Source organism: Macaca nemestrina, chromosome 3 (assembly GCF_043159975.1).
Source record: "Macaca nemestrina isolate mMacNem1 chromosome 3, mMacNem.hap1, whole genome shotgun sequence".
Taxonomy (NCBI): domain Eukaryota; kingdom Metazoa; phylum Chordata; class Mammalia; order Primates; family Cercopithecidae; genus Macaca; species Macaca nemestrina.
The window spans coordinates 94,219,885-94,236,508 of NC_092127.1; the positions used below are offsets into that span (position 1 = coordinate 94,219,885).

General features: G+C 37.4%; 1 protein-coding gene across 7 annotated transcripts in view; it reads right to left on the reverse strand.

The window, feature by feature from the left end:
• Positions 1 to 16,624, reverse strand: part of LOC105464217 (bone morphogenetic protein receptor type 1B) — a 393,013-nt gene that overhangs the window by 275,417 nt on the left and 100,972 nt on the right. For 5 of the 7 annotated variants that reach the window (XM_071093297.1, XM_071093292.1, XM_071093294.1 and 2 more), the window contains exon 2: positions 6,311 to 6,380. The exons of 1 other annotated variant lie outside the window; for it this stretch is intronic. The gene's annotated coding sequence lies outside the window, so the exon portion shown is untranslated. Of the gene's footprint in view, positions 1 to 6,310; positions 6,384 to 16,624 lie in introns of those variants that run through there. One more of the 7 variants, XM_071093296.1, reaches the window with a different exon arrangement.

The window sequence follows — 16,624 nt, forward strand, 5'->3', positions numbered from 1 at the left end:
TCCTCTCATTGCCAAATTCTTGAGCTGAAGATCACCTATGCAGTAACTTGCCAAACGCATGACCTGAATCTATTCATGAGGAAACATCCAAACCAAAACAAGAAAGCATGTGTTTGTGGGGGAGAGACCCTATATCCTTTAACAATAGTAATGTTACAGCCAAATTCACAGAGACAGTAAGCAGAATGGGGGTTTCCAGGGACTGACAGGACTGGAAAACGGAGTTAGAAGGTATAGTTTCAGTTGCAGAAGATGAAAATGTTCTGGAGATAGATGATGGTAATGGTACAAGAATGTAAACATACTGAATGCCACAGAACTACACACTTGAAAATGGCTAAAATTGTCCATTTTATGGTACACACATTTGGCCACAATAAAAAATGGCAATATTATGCAAGGCAAAATTTAAGAATTATGATGTTGCATCTTTTCCACACACAAGAATTTTCTGACTTTAAAAGCTAATTAAAATATTTTAGGGCTGGACCCAGTGGCTCAGGCCTATAATCTCAGCACTTTGGGAGGCCAAGGAGGGCCAATCACTTGAGATCAGAAGTTCAAGACCAGCCTGGCTAAAATGGTGAAACCCCGCCTCTACTAAAAATATAAAAATTAGCCGAGCGTGGTGGCATGCCTGTAATCTCAGCTACTTGGGAGGCTGAGGCATGAGAATTGCTTGAACCTGGGAGGCGAAAGTTACAGTGAGCCAAGATCGGACCACCGCACTCCAGCCTGGGTGACAAAGTGAAACTCTGTCTCAAAAAAAAAAAAAAAAAAAAATCATTTTAATGGTCAGGAGCAGTGATTCATGCCTGTAATCCCAGCACTACAGGTGGCCAAGGCAGGAGGACTGCTTGAGCTGAGAAGTTCGAGACTAGCCTGGGCAACACCGTGCGACCCCATCTCTACAGAAAAACAAAACAAAATTACCCAGAGGTGGTGGTGTGGGCTTGTAGTCCTGCTACTCAGGAGGCTGAGGTGGGAGGATTGCTGCCCAGGAGGTTGAGGGTGCAGTGAGCTATGATCGTGCCATCGTACTCCAGCCTAGGCATCAAAGAGAGACCTTGTCTCAAAATAAGTAAAATTAAAAAGTAAAAATAAAAATATATCATTTTAATGCATTGTTTTTAGGGCATATTTGCTGTTCTGCCTTGAATTTATGGAGACAAGTTAGAAGTACAGTACTCTTAAACTGCCAATTCTTGAATGAGAACCAATCAAAGATACATAATGCTTCAGCTATAGGGTCAACCTGATAGGAAAATTCTATTTTTTAGTAAATGAGAAACACACATATATACTTAACAGCACGTTGCATGTTTTTTAAAAAGTCAAAAATTATGAATAAAATAATAATAATTTGTATTATTTTGTCATTTTATATAAGATATCCCATAAAAATATTTTATGATAATCACTTCTCTTAGATACTGGATGAATACCACAAATAACAAGTCTATAACTAATTATATTCAAATTCAGTCTAGGAATTCCAAACAATCCATATGGTTGGTATAACCACAGTAGTTTCAATGTACAGAGTTTTTTTTTTAAGTATCAAACTTCGTATTAAAAAATGATTTTTCACTGTATAGTACAGTCTTGCCCATATGCACACCAATTTAATAATACAAATATATCATGAGATATAGTTAGTAAACAAAATATTTTTCTACATCTAATTCTATAATAATGGGGAAAAAATTTAAAGATCTCCTGGACCAAACAACAGAAAAAGCAAATTCACTAGATACTAGAAAAATAAGAATCAAATGTACTTATTTTTATTTTTATTTATTTTTTAGACGGGGTCTCGCTCTGTCACCCAAGCTGGAGTACAGTGGTGCCAACATGGTTCACCATAGCCTCGACCTCTGAGCTCAAGTGATCCTCCTGCCTCAGCCTCCTGGAGTAGCTGGGACAACAAGCACATCCCAGCATATCTGGCTAATTTTTTAAAAATTTTTTTATAGAGACCAGGTCTAGCCATGTTGCCCAGGCTGGTTTCAAACTTGTGGGCTCTAGCAATCCTCCTGCCTTGACCTCCCAAAGAATCAAATTTAAACACTCAAATAAATCCAAATGTTTTCCTTGACAATTTTCATTAATACCTTAAACATTTTAAAAGTCCCTTGTTCTGTTCTATTCTACCAGGAAGTATGAGGTACTGGTAAAGAGCACAGGATTTACAACCATATGACCAGTTCAAATACTAGCTCTACCATTTACTTGCTGGATTATCTTTCAAAGGTTACTTAATCTTGCCTTGCCTTAGTTTCCTCATTTACAATCACTACCTAAGATTGTTAGGAAGAGTGAATAACAAAATAGATCCAGAAACATAACACATAATTCATCTATTTTTGCTATTTAAATTGTCATTTTTGGTTTTCTAAATCTGGAAATGAGAAGAAATTGTACGAAAAAATCTATTAAACCTGAATATACAATGTGAAACTGCTATACTTCAATAAATTCATTAAAATAGAGGACAAATGGTAGAAATATCTCATATAAATAACAGTCAAAGAGTTGATCATCTTAATTACATAAGGAACTCATACAAAAAGTGGGCAAAGGATATGAACAGACATTTCTCAAAAGAAGACATTTATGCAGCCAACAGACACATGAAAAAATGCTCACCATCACTGGCTATCAGAGAAATGCAAATCAAAATCACAATGAGATACCATCTCACACCAGTTAGAATGGCAATCATTAAAAAGTCAGGAAACAACAGGTGCTGGAGAGGATGCGGAAAAATAGGAACACTTTTACACTGTTGTTGGGACTGTAAACTAGTTTAACCACTGTGGAAAACAGTGTGGCGATTCCTTAAGGATCTAGAACTACAAATTACATTTGACCCAGCCATCCCATTACTGGGGATATACCCAAAGGATTATAAATCATGCTGCTATAAAGACACATGCACACGTATGTTTATTGCGGCACTATTCACAATAGCAAAGACTTGGAACCAACCCAAATGTCCATCAAAGACAGACTGGATTAAGAAAATGTGGCACATACACAGCATGGAATACTATGCAGCCATAAAAAAGGATGAGTTCATGTCCTTTGTAGGGGCATGGATGAAGCTGGAAACCATCATTCTCAGCAAACTATCGCAAGAACAGAAAACCAAACACCGCATGTTCTCACTCATAGGTGGGAATTTAACAATGAGAACACTTGGACATAGGATGGGGAATATCACACACTGGGGCCTGTCATGGGGTGGGGAGATGCGGGACGGATAGCATTAGGAGATACACCTAATGTAAATGATGAGTTAATGGGTGCAGCACACCAACATGGCACATGTATACATATGTAACAAACCTGCACGTTGTGCACATATACCCTAGAACTTAAAGTATAATTTTAAAAAAAATTTTTTTAAACAAATTAGTAATAAACTAAAACTGTAATAGACAAATTTGCAAAAGCATGAAGTTTAAAAAAAACAAAACACAAAAAATGCAGAACCTGTTCTGAAATGTATGGGAGGCCACTGGTTTGGACTGAGCTTCTGCACTAGGCCCAATATACCAGACAAGACCAAAATAGAGTCACTCAGAATGCAGTCATTATGTGGCTAGGAGTCACATAATCAAACTGAACTTTGAAATGGGCCTGTTTTCAGAAAAAAATAAAACAGGAGACGCACAGCAGCCAATGAGGAGGAGCCTAGTTTACCTGGGCCAGTGTAACAAGAAAGTCCTCTCTGTTTTAATTCTATAAGGAAAGTTACTTTGAAATGACCAATTCACTTTTCATCTCCTGTTTCTGCTTTCTTCAGCCCTTTCTGGCCTATAAAAATAATGTCTTCTGCTCAGCTCATGGGAGCACCTTTTCTAAATGTTTAGATGAAATGTTACCGATTCATGAATTGCTAATAAAAACCTAATATATTTAAACTAAATTTGTTGCAATTTTGGTTTTTAACAAATCTTAGAAGGAATAAAAAAACAGCACACTAAAACAATGGAAACCAGTCCCCTCTATGCTCCTGAAACAAATATTAGTCATACAGCATTCCTGAAAGCAATTTTGCAATATGCTTAAAGAGCCTTTAAAAATGTTCTCATCCCTTGATCTAGTTATTCCACTGTCAGGAATATATCCTAGAAATAAAACCTGAAATAATAAAACATAAGATGATACAAGATGGTAGATCCATTAAAATTGTTTTTTAGAAGACCATTCATCAATACAGGCAATACAATTCCAATTTAAATGCATATACACACACACATGCACACAAACACAGGAAATATAAAAGTGCTGATACTGAACTGGTGTAATTTACCTTTTGCTACCAAATCTGTCTAATAAGCATAGATTATTTTCACTAATAAAAATATTGTTTTAATTACTCTATTATTAATAATTATACTTCTAGACATATATAAAATGTATCTCAATGTATTTGATAGTTGATATCTCTAGAAAAATATGTTTGCATTTCAGTTACTACTTTCCTTGGCCTCACTTTCTTATAGTTTAAAACCTTAATTTACCTGCTGAGCCATTCCCACTCTTCTGGCAAATCTTCAAAAAATAGACATTATAATTCATACTAGGAGTAGGGAATGTAGGAACTAGATTAATCTAAATTAATCCTAAAATTTATTTCTAGAGAAAGGTGGCTATAGGCACCCACTTGCTCTCTCTTTGCAGAGCCTAGTGCATAGGCAGTGGTTTTCTCTGCTTTCTGACTTACTTCAGTTCACTAACAGGAAATGCCAACCCTGAGGCCAATCCATCTGACTGGTTCTCTAACCCCATCCCAACTCCTGGTAAAAGGCCCCTTTCCTCTGGGGTTAATTTCTGATCCCATCGACAACTGGAAGCATGACTCAAAAATGAACAAAACCTTTTCCAAACCCCTCACCCTGGTACCATGGGAGGTTCCTGATGCCCTGCCCCACACCTCAAATACTAACCTTTGGAAAGAGACAGCAACCCAAATCAAGACCTATTATTTCTGGCTTACTCCCCAACCATCTCTCTCCATGAAGAAAATTCTATGATTCTAATACTTGAATCATTGTGAGTTTTTAAGCACAGTGGCATAATATGTGGTCCAACTGAAACTTAATGTGCTGAAAATTTAACCTCATAACACCTAGCCACGGGAAAAAATATACATTGTACTTATAGCCCCCAAAGGAGTAATACTAATCCTTGTAAAGTACATTATTTCTGCTTTCTTAATTAAAATTATGCTACCATCTTTTAATATGGGCATTTTTAAGCAAGCAATGAAACATTTTATAAATATGCAAAAGGAACTTTCTGAAAACTTTACTGAGTAGATTTATAAGAATTTCAAGTATAAAAAATTTCTGATAGAGTTCACTGGCGTAAAGTCAAACCCATCAAGAAGTGTAACATGTATTCATCCTGCATTTGTTCATGTGTTATTAGAAAAGATACATCAAAAGTAAAGCACATCTTCCCATCATTATTATGAGCCAGTTCAAATTGTTCAAATAGTATTACAGGTTTTCAGTATAGCACTGAAGTAAAGATCAGGAGGTCTCAATGTAATTCCAACTCTACCATTTACTATCTACATAATCCTGGGTAATTTTCTTAATTTTCCAATGCTTCAGTTTTAACATCTATAAAATGGGAATATTAACAGAACAGTTTTCATAGACTTGTGAAAAACAAATTGAATTCATTTAAAGCAGTCGTAATAGCATTTGAACATTTTAGCACACTATAAAAATAGCTACAATAGGAGCAAACACTTAGAAAAGAGTCTCCAAGTTAACATTCACTAATATACATGGGTCAGAGGTGGGGCCTCTGAAGTCCACACCACCTGTTTCACATTCGCCCTCTAAAATCAGTGACACCAACTAGAACTATCAGCATGAAAAGTGTAACGGATAGATTTGCTTTAAAATGGCATAATTTTGTAATCTAGTTTGTATTAACCTAAAACTTGTTATCATGATGATATCAGCAATGGTTGATAAAAGGTTATTACCAACCATGTAAATGTTTGAGGAACAGACTAAGTGTGTAGGCCAACATTTCAAATGAAAAGCACAAGTTACTTTCTCATTATAGAACAAATCCACATCCACTTTGTCATGTTGATTTACACCAGTTTCCTTATCTTATGTGTTTTTACTGATAACTAAAGGAACAAGTGTAGATTCCATTCATCTTATAAAATGTATTATCTTTCTGTTAACTTCAGCATACCACAAAGTCAGAATGTCAGAAAGCAGTAGATACCCACCAAACATCTCAAACTCTTTAATAATTACTATGACCTTACCTTTATCAACAAGGCATGAAACGACCTTCCTTTCCTTTCACATCTAAGAAAGAGTAGGCTGAACTCCACCCTGTCAACAAAGACACAAAAACTGAATTGCTATTTGTGGCTTGAGAAAGGTTTATTATTATTTACCAGTTCAAATGCAGAATCATGGTAATACATAAAGAAATTGTGGGCAGGGGGCGGGGCGGGCAAGTACAGTTCTTCCACTTTTTTTTTTTTTTTTTCTTTTGAGACTGAGCCTCGCTCTGTTGCCCATGCTGGAGAGTACAGTGGCTTGATCTTGGCTCACTGAAAGCTCCACCTCTTGGGTTCACACCATTCTCCTGCCTCAGCCTCCCAAGTGGCTGTAACTACAGGTGTCCGCCACCACGCCTGGCTAATTTTTGTATTTTTAGTAGAGATGGGGTTTCACCGTGTTAGCCAGGATGATCTCGATCTCCTGACCTCATGATCCGCCTGCCTTGGCCTCCCAAAGTGCTGGGATTACAGGCGTGAGCCACCGCACCCAGCCCCATTTGTTATTATCAATAGAAAAGATATACCAAAAATAAAGCACATCTCTCCATGATTGTTATGAACCAGTTCAAATTGTTGAAATGGTATTACAGGTTTTCATTATAGCACTATAGTAGAGATCAAGAACACCTCAAAGTTCCAACTTTTGGTGTAATTTTTAACAAAGTTCTAACTTTTTACAAACTTTTAACAAAGTTCTAATGTTTGAGCTCCTAGCTTATGAATAAGAGAAAATGTAATATTCCATATAATAGAATTACAGATACCATATGATGTTTCTCTGGTATCTTTCCAAAAAGCAGCAAATACTAAGTCTTACTAGACTTACAATTTTGGGATGTTACTTAGTGCAAGGATTTTGATACTTAAATGCTAGCCACAGTTTTTTTGTTTTTTTTTTTTTTTAATAGTGTCTTGCTCTGTCTCCCAGACTGGACTGCAGTGGCGCGATCTCGGCTCACTGCAAGCTCCGCCTCCCGTGTTCACACCATTCTCCTGCCTCAGCCTCCAGAGTAGCTAGAACTACAGATGCCTGCTGCCATGCCCGGCTAATTTTTTATATTTTTAGTAGAGATGGGGTTTCACCACATTGGTCAGGCTGGTTTGAACTCCTGACCTCAAGTGATCCACCTGCCTCGGCCTCTCAAAATGCTGGGATTACAGGCAGGCGTGAGCCACTGCACCCCGCCAATAGCCACAGATTTTAAGAGAAAATACATAAACTAGAATTTGATCTATAACATTTTTCTAATCAAGTTTACTTACTAAAAAATAGAAACCAAAAGATAATCGGATTTCTATAGCCTTTTGTTGGTATTCACATCAGCAACACCCTCTTCTACTAAAATGTATAAAATCACAATTAGATTTTAATTAGATATAAAATATATTTTTCTATATTTACATATGCTCCATCATTTCCATATTTTCCAAAACATAAACAAAAGAGACACAAACTTAAAGGAGAAGACTGAAAGCAGTATGGCTGTGGTAGTCAATTTTTTTTTTTTTTTTTTTTTGACACGGAGTCTCGCTCTGTCCCCCTGGCTGGAGGGCAGTGGCGCCATCTCCGCTCACTGCAAGCTCCGCCTCCCGGGTTCCCGCCATTCTCCTGCCTCAGCCTCCCGAGTAGCTGGGACTACAAGCGCCCGCAACCGCGCCCGGCTAATTTTTTGTATTTTTAGTAGAGACCCGGTTTCACCGTGGTCTCGATCTCCTGACCTTGTGATCCGCCCACCTCGGCCTCCCAAAGTGCTGGGATTACAGGCGTGAGCCACCGCGCCCGGCTGGTAGTCAAATTTTTAAGGTCAAAAATAAGACTACAGCAACACTTTTCATTCTAAAAATAGAATTACTATATGATCCAGCAATTCCACTGTTGGGTATATAAATCAAAAGAATTGAAAGCAGGATCTCAAAGAGATATTTGCACACCCATGTTCATTGCAGTATTATTCACAACAGTCAAAAGCTGAAAACAACCCAAATGTCCACTGAAAGATGGATGGATAAAACAAAATGTGGTATGTGTATATATATATATACATACACACACATATATACACACACACACATATACACACATATATACATAAAATATTTCACCTTAAGAAGGAAATCCTGTGACATGCTACAAGTGACAGGATGAAACTTGAAGATATCATGCTAAGTATAATAAGCCAGTCACTACAAGACAAACACTCTATGATTCCACTTACATGAGGTATCTAAAGTACTCAAACTCATACAAACAGAGAGAAGGTAGAATGGTGGCTACCAGGGACTTGAAGAAAAGAAAATGGGGCTTGTGGCTTAATCTAGAGTTTCAGGTCTGCAAGATGAAAAAGTTCTGGAAATCTGTTGCACAATAATGTGAATATACTTAACACAGCTGAACTGCACTTAAAAATGGTTAAGACAGTAAATTTTATGTTACATGTTTTTTACATTAATTTTTTTAAACGCAATTAAAACATGTAACACACAGGAAGATAGAAGAAAGAATTCATGGTCGGGCCGGGCACGGCAGCTCATGCCTGTAATCCCAGCACTTTGGGAGGCCAAGGTGGGCGGATCACGAGTTCAGGAGATCGAGACCATCTTGGCCAACATGGTGAAACCCCATCTCTACTAAAGAAATACAAAATATGAGCTGGGCATGGTGGTGCACGCCTGTAGTCCCAGCTACTTGGGAGGCTGAGGCTGGGGAATCGCTTGAACTCAGGAGGCAGAAGTTGCAGTGAGCCAAGATCGCGCCACTGCACTCCAGCCTGGAGACAGAGCAAAACTCCGTCTAAAAAAAAAAAAAAAAAAATTCATAGCCGTGAAGTATGGATAAGATTCATCCAAGCAGAAACAGAGATGGAAAATCCTGGTACAAGATTCAATCTGCAAAAAGTCATCTCCAAACGATGAAGGAAAAAAGCAAAAATTCATGTAAACAACCACCTAATGGGTAACTCAGATAAAAATAGAAAGGCAGATTGAGGGTTGTTTAGTAAGGTGGTCAGTACCTAAGGGAGAGTATCCCAAGTGACAGAACAAGTTCTGACCATATGAACCAGAAGTAAGAGGAAGTAGTCAGAAACCTGTTAGAAATTTTGCTCAATGCTGGCCCAGGAAGTCTGGCTTATGGCAAAATGGCACAGGCTCAAGCGATCCTCCCACCTTACCCTCCCAAGTAGCTGGGACTACAGGCACGCTCCACTGGCATCCGGCATTCTTCTTTGATAATAAAAATGTTAAATATCACAAAAAGCCAGCAGATTCATCAATTCTTATAAAAGATGAAGACAAAATTTCTAATTTCTCATCTGAGAAGGTTTAAAAATTCATACTTCTACTTTAATCAAAAGTTAGAATATCAAAATTTATATTTCAAACAAATACTTGTAATCATCACTAAACATGTGCTATTGATAGGGGCTTTTATACTCTATTGCTTCTGGATTTATAAAATGATTTTGAAAAATATTTTTATATGTTTAGAGGGTATTTAAAACCAGTTTGGACTTGAAAGCTTTGTCTACAAATATTTACATTTATCTTTATTTAAATTATCATTTTTTTCTGAATTTCCAAGCCATATTCTAGGGCTTTGCCTTCAAAGCTAGAGAAGCTAAAAGATTTTAAAAGTGCCTTGTGAGGTCACAGAGAATGCCAGGGGGCCGGTAAGAAAAAGCAGACCTCACTGCCTGGATGTCAATTTTCTAGCTCCTAGGCACTCACTCACAAAAGCGCCACAGCTTAAAATGATTATAAAGATAGCATTAAGACAATTAAACAAATTACTTGGAATCAAGAGTACTTAAAACCTATTTCTAACCTGAATAAAAGGTACAACCTTAGAAATTGAGGTAAATTACAGAAAAGTGTTACAACATGAGTAAGCATTCATTTGTTTTCCTTTTGCAACTTAAAATTTTTCAAGCATTCTAGAATCAAACCTCGGGGTATTTCAGCAATGCATACAAACTAAGGAAGGCCTTAAAGTATTTCAGTAATGCATCAACACTCAAAGTAGCTTGTATATATAGGTAGTAAACTAAGTTGCTGAAAATTGTTTGACTATTTAGTATCCTTACTGGAGCAATCAAACCTTTTCTATATGTGTTTACCTTGTATTATCTTTTAAAATAATGGAATATTGAAGATCTTATTCTCTAGTATGAAATTGTAAGTGAACAATATAACTAATTATTAAATTCTGGAGTCCAAAAAATTCTAAAGATTCTGATGTAAAATTAAGTTTTTTCTTTTCAAAACAAAAATTCATGGAATATGTGAGGGGAGGGGATATAGATTTCCTTCCTTCTTAGAAAGGGTTTTTAAAGAATAACAAGAGTACTTCATAAATCAAGAAACATGACATTGACAAAATATTAACAATCTTGAAGGTGTAAAATACTTATATATAAAATTATGAAATGCATATGAAGCCTTAAAATAGCAGAAAAGATTAGTAACAGTTCCATGTTCCAAACATGTCCATATTTTTACCATACCAAGACTAATATCTTACTTTACAAAGGATGTACACATTAGCTTATTTAATCCTCATAATAAGCACACAGTACTTTACATATAGCACAATGCAGAGCAGCAAAGAAACAGGTCTTGTGGTCAGGCAGTCCTTGGGTATGAATTCTAGCTTTATGTTTACTGGCTGTGTGACCTTCAGCAAGCTGCTTAACTTCTCTAACCCCTGGTTTTCTCATCTGTAAAATTGCGATAATGCCTGCCTCCAATTTACTACATGAATTAAATAACATAACGCACACAAAGCATTTAACCAAGTATCTCTTACCCCCGCCCCCCAAAAAATCATCATCATTTACAGATAAGTGTGTCTTTTTTTTTTTTTTTTTTATACTTTAAGTTCTAGGGTACATGTGCATAACGTGCAGGTTTGTTACATATGTATACTTGTGCCATGTTGCTGTGCTGCACCCATCAACTCGTCAGCACCCAACTACTCGTCATTTACATCAGGTATAACTCCCAATGCAATCCCTCCCCCCCCCTCCCCATAATAGGCCCCGGTGTGTGATGTCCCCCTTCCCGAATCCAAGTGATCTCATTGTTCAGTTCCCACCTATGAGTGAGAACATGCGGTGTTTGGTTTTCTGTTCATGTGATAGTTTGCTAAGAATGATGGTTTCCAGCTGCATCCATGTCCCTACAAAGGACACAAACTCATCCTTTTTGATGGCTGCATAGTATTCCATGGTGTATATGTGCCACATTTTCTTAATCCAGTCTGTCACTGATGGACATTTGGGTTGATTCCAAGTCTTTGCTATTGTGAATAGTGCCGCAATAAACATACGTGTGCATGTGTCTTTATAGCAGCATGATTTATAATCCTTTGGGTATATACCCAGTAATGGGATGGCTGGGTCATATGGTACATCTAGTTCTAGATCCTTGAGGAATCGCCATACTGTTTTCCATAATGGTTGAACTAGTTTACAATCCCACCAACAGGGTAAAAGTGTTTCTATTTCTCCACATCCTCTCCAGCACCTGTTGTTTCCTGACTTTTTAAAGATCGCCATTCTAACTGGTGTGAGATGGTATCTCACTGTGGTTTTGATTTGCATTTCTCTGATGGCCAGTGATGATGAGCATTTTTTCATGTGTCTGTTGGCTGCATAAATGTCTTGAGAAATGTCTGTTCATATCCTTTGCCCACTTTTTGATGGGGTTGTTTGTTTTTTTCTTGTAAATTTGTTTGAGTTCTTTGTAGGTTCTGGATATTAGCCCTTTGTCAGATGAGTAGATTGCAAAAATTTTCTCCCATTCTGTAGGTTGCCTGTTCACTCTGATGGTAGTTTCTTTTCCTGTGCAGAAGCTTTTTAGTTTAATGAGATCCCATTTGTCAATTTTGGCTTTTGCTGCCGTTGCTTTTGGTGTTTTAGACATGAAGTCTTTGCCCATGCCTATGTCCTGAATGGTACTACCTAGGTTTTCCTCTAGGGTTTTTATGGTATTAGGTCTAACATTTAAGTCTCTAATCCATCTTGAATTAATTTTCGTATAAGGAGTAAGGAAAGGATCCAGTTTCAGCTTTCTACTTATGGCTAGCCAATTTTCCCAGCACCATTTATTAAATAGGGAATCGTTTCCCCATTTCTTGTTTCTCTCAGGGCTGTAGATGTGTGGTATTATTTCTGAGGGCTCTGTTCTGTTCCATTGGTCTATATCTCTGTTTTGGTACCAGTACCATGCTGTTTTGGTTACTGTAGCCTTGTAGTATAGTTTGAAGTCAGGTAGTGTGATGCCTCCAGCTTTGTTCTTTTGACTTAGGATTGTCTTGGAGATGCGGGCTCTTTTTTGGTTCCATATCAACTTTAAAGCAGTTCTTTCCAATTCTGTGAAGAAACTCATTGGTAGCTTGATGGGGATGGCATTGAATCTATAAATAACCTTGGGCAGTATAGCCATTTTCACGATACTGATTCTTCCTATCCATGAGCATGGTATGTTCTTCCATTTGTTTGTGTCCTCTTTTATTTCACTGAGCAGTGGTTTGTAGTTCTCCTTGAAGAGGTCCTTTACATCCCTTGTAAGTTGGATTCCTAGGTATTTTATTCTCTTTGAAGCAATTGTGAATGGAAGTTCATTCCTGATTTGGCTCTCTGTTTGTCTGTTACTGGTGTATAAGAATGCTTGTGATTTTTGCACATTAATTTTGTATCCTGAGACTTTGCTGAAGTTGCTTATCAGCTTAAGGAGATTTTGGGCTGAGACAATGGGGTTTTCTAAATATACAGTCATGTCATCTGCAAAGAGGGACAATTTGACTTCTTCTTTTCCTAACTGAATACCCTTGATTTCTTTCTCTTGCCTGATTGCCCTAGCCAGAACTTCCAACACTATGTTGAATAGGAGTGGTGAGAGAGGGCATCCCTGTCTTGCGCCAGTTTTCAAAGGGAATTTTTCCAGTTTTTGCCCATTCAGTACGGGAACTGTGGCTCAAGCCTGTAATCCCAGCACTTTGGGAGGCCGAGACGGGCGGATCACGAGGTCAGGAGATCAAGACCGTCCTGGCTAACACGGTGAAACCCCGTCTCTACTAAAAAATACAAAAAACTAGCTGGGCGAGGTGGCGGGCGCCTGTAGTCCCAGCTACTCGGGAGGCTGAGGCAGGAGAATGGCATAAACCCGGGAGGCGGAGCTTGCAGTGAGCTGAGATCCGGCCACTGCACTCCAGCCTGGGCAACAAAGCGAGACTCCGTCTCAAAAAAAAAAAAAAAAAAAAAGTGTCTGTAATTCAATAAACAGAGTGCACTTGAGAACTTGGGATGCTCAGCTCCTCACCTAAGGCTATTTCCATAGCTCCATAATTGTTTAAGAGCCTACCAAAAGACACCTTCCAACGGTAATGTGGGAAACTCCAAAATCTGAGGTAGGGTAACCTTTATAACACTTTGTTTCCAGAGTGAAGTCAGAATCCAATGCAAGACGAAATGCTGGGCAATTATCAATTCATCGTGCTAATAGAGGCTAAGTTTTGCTGAAGACTATCAAACCCACAGAGAATGTAAACCCATCACAACCAAAACTTTCAGGTTAAGTCTAACATACTCAAGAAAAGTCAAATTAAATGGTAGAACACTAAATCATTTCTTATTATTCCCAATTCTCCATTCTCTAAGGCAGAATGAAATGAGCAAGAGGACTGAGGGAAATAAAAGCTAAGGATGCTATTAATCCAAAACTTGCGCTGATAACTTAAGAGTTGGCAGTTTCTATCATAGTAGTAATTCCAATCACATGGAAAATAGCATAACCAAGTAAAGATGTTCTCTACCACAAGTGGTAAAACTCTCTCTCTCTCTCTTCTCTCTTCTCTCTCTTTCTTTCATTAAAACATTTCGAAAACTCTTGGCAGGAAGTAGAGAGAAAGGGAAGTCAATTCACTGAGAGCTCCACCAGTAAGACACTCCACAGACACAGTGATTAAGAGCTAGTGTATGACTACGAAGGTCTCTGAGAGCCAAAAACCTATTCTTCAAAAGTGCATTCCAAGTTTAGTGCAAGAAAATCATAAAAACAAGCCCAAATACGGCACTAAGTTCACACTGCAAGAACCCCTGTAACATGACTTTTATCCAAGTTTAAACGCAAAATTTAGCTAAGACTGATCAGAGTTTATAAAAATAGAATTTTAAAAGGCCACTTAGAACATGAAGCTAAATTTTCCTTAAAACCTAACTTTCTTTGCAACTTCTTCTCTAACATAACTTTGTAAATCTACTGACTACATAGCTTTTCAACCCTGCTACCCAGAAAGTTTGCTAAATATCCCTTGAAAGTACTATTAATAATGTTTTCAGTCTAAAAGATATTTGTTATCCTGTACACAAGTATTCAAATATTGACCAGGCCTCAACTCAAGGGGGAAAGTGGTACCTCTGTTCCTTACAACCATTTGGCTTTACATCTTTAGAAAAAATAAAGGCCAAACATACATAAAACATGAGCCATTTTATAAAAACTATTTTTTTTAATGAAATGCTTACATGATCTCAGGGAAAATAACAAATTAAAATGTTATAGATTATAAAAAGTATGCATACTTAGAAACACAGTCACATTTTATTTTATAACGAACAGGAGTATTTCAAATTCAAGTAGGTCTTTTGAACTCATTTAACACAGATGGAACATACCTCTAATTCAGTCAAACCTAAAAGAAGAAAAAGGAATACGATTTGGTTGAAGTATAGCCCATATGCAAAGCTGAATATTGAAGATACATGTTATCTGAATAGCATAAATATTTAGACAAAGTAGCTCAGATGAAAGAGCTGGCCATATACACTTAAAAGTCTACATTTGATCATTTAAGAGAACCCTCAAAGAAAAAAGGTATTTCAGCATGTGATCTGGAAGAAATTTTAGCATCACAGGAAATATCTGACTTTCTTCTGGTGCTTAGTAAAATAAAGGAAAAAGGTTTAAAGAAAAAGAAGTGTAAAATTGTTTTCATACAATATATGAATGATGATTCTAGATTTAAAAACCTCATGGAAGTTTTATCTTTGACATTTCAGAAAGAGTAAAACAAAAGTCACAAATTATCTGGCAAGTAGAAATACAAATTATTATTCTTCCTTTAAAGCAGAGAGAGAGAGAGAGAGAGAGAGAGAGTGTGTGTGTGTGTGTGTGTGTGTGTGTGTGTGTGTGAGAGAGAGAGATAGTAAAATTTAATTCAAATAAATCATGGAGTTTAATTTTAAAAAAGAGGTTCTAGAGAAATTTAAGATATAGTTTTCGACTGTTTAAGCCCTGTCCTCAGAATACTCTAATGTTTAATTGTTGAATGAGGACTCCATGGAGACACACACTACCATGCAAATAAGCAGTACCATAATAGAAATTAGCAGTTACAGAAGAAATTAAGCTACAGCATTCAAGCCTTCATGTTGTAGTCTACCAAACTGGGAATACTTGAGATGAAATATATGTTATCAAGTGATTAGGTAAACATAAATACTCATCCTCCTATGCAATACCTTTGATTAATAATAAGTCAAATGTGTTATGCTAAATTCAAACACTTACTTTCATGATCTAGGAATATTTTCACTGTGTTGTTGACAGCCTCAAGCACTAGCATTTGCCTTCCCTTTGCCTGGGATGGCCCTTCCCTCAGATCCAACTGTCCAATCCTGCTCATCCTTCAACACTGGAAACAAAGGACACTTATTGGTCCCTTCCAAGGAAATAGGATTTCATTTGGTCTCCCCACACCCAAATCCAATGACAGTGGGGAGTCCTCTTTTTTGCTAAATAAAAAAATAAGGTATCTGGGCATGGTGGCTCATGCCTATAATCCCAGCACTTTGGGAGGCTGAGGCAAGAGAACTGCTTGAACCCAAAACTTCGAGACTAGACTAGGCAACATGGTGAAACCCCATTTCTACTGAAAATACCAAAAAAAAAAAAAAATAGCAGGGCACGGGCATGGTGGCACACGCCTATAGTCCCAATTTACTTGGGAGGCTGAGGTAGGAGAACCACCTGGGGCCCAGGGGGCTGAGTGAGTTGTGACTGAACCACTGCATTCCAGCCTGGGTGGGTGATGGAAGTGAGACTCTGTCTCAAAAGAGAAAAAAAAAAGAAAGAAAAAGAAACTGTGATCTTAATACACAACTAAAAAACTAATCTTAATACAGTAATTACACAAGAATAAACATTTATTGGGCAATGTGTCAATCACATTTTGAAGGTTATGAAAATGTATGTTTTCCCAATGGTTCAAAGGCCAGTATTTTCAATTTT